This window comes from Cystoisospora suis, assembly GCF_002600585.1.
Source record: "Cystoisospora suis strain Wien I chromosome Unknown contig_7378, whole genome shotgun sequence".
In the NCBI taxonomy this organism is placed as follows: Eukaryota; Apicomplexa; class Conoidasida; order Eucoccidiorida; family Sarcocystidae; genus Cystoisospora; species Cystoisospora suis.
Genome location: NW_027160163.1, coordinates 852 through 1,267, shown reverse-complemented (window position 1 = coordinate 1,267; position 416 = coordinate 852). Strand labels below are relative to the sequence as shown.

The following is a 416-nucleotide window of genomic DNA, read 5'->3' as shown; positions in this document are numbered from 1 at the left end:
CGGCGACGTAGAGACTCACACTGTTCATCGGACATCTTCTTTCTTGAGACACTCATCCCCCCCCTATGATCTTCACAGGAAGTAGACGAAGATGAAGAAAAGGAAGATACAGGTGATAAAAGGAGTAACATGCGGGCATGCTGACAGTCCTCAGGATCGTCTCTCTCTCTTCTGTCCTCTTGTTTAGAATGACAGTGAAAAGAGGCCTTCTTGGCTTCCTCGGAGGTCGTAGCATGAAGAGAAAACAGGGATTTCTCCCTCTGTCTTTCATAACACTCCTGCACAAGTAACCCATCTATTCCCCCGAAGTCCTTTCCCTTTCTTTTCCTATCTTCCCTCTCATGACTATCCTTCATCGCCTCTTTCTCCTCCTTTTTTCTCTTTCCGGTTAGCTTCTGTCTTCTCTCACCAGACTT

The 416-nt window shown here is 46.6% G+C and overlaps 1 protein-coding gene across 1 annotated transcript in view; it reads right to left on the bottom strand.

The window, feature by feature from the left end:
• Positions 1 to 416, bottom strand: part of CSUI_010416 (zinc c2h2 type domain-containing protein) — a 3,506-nt gene that overhangs the window by 2,274 nt on the left and 816 nt on the right. The gene's annotated exons all lie outside the window — the stretch shown is intronic.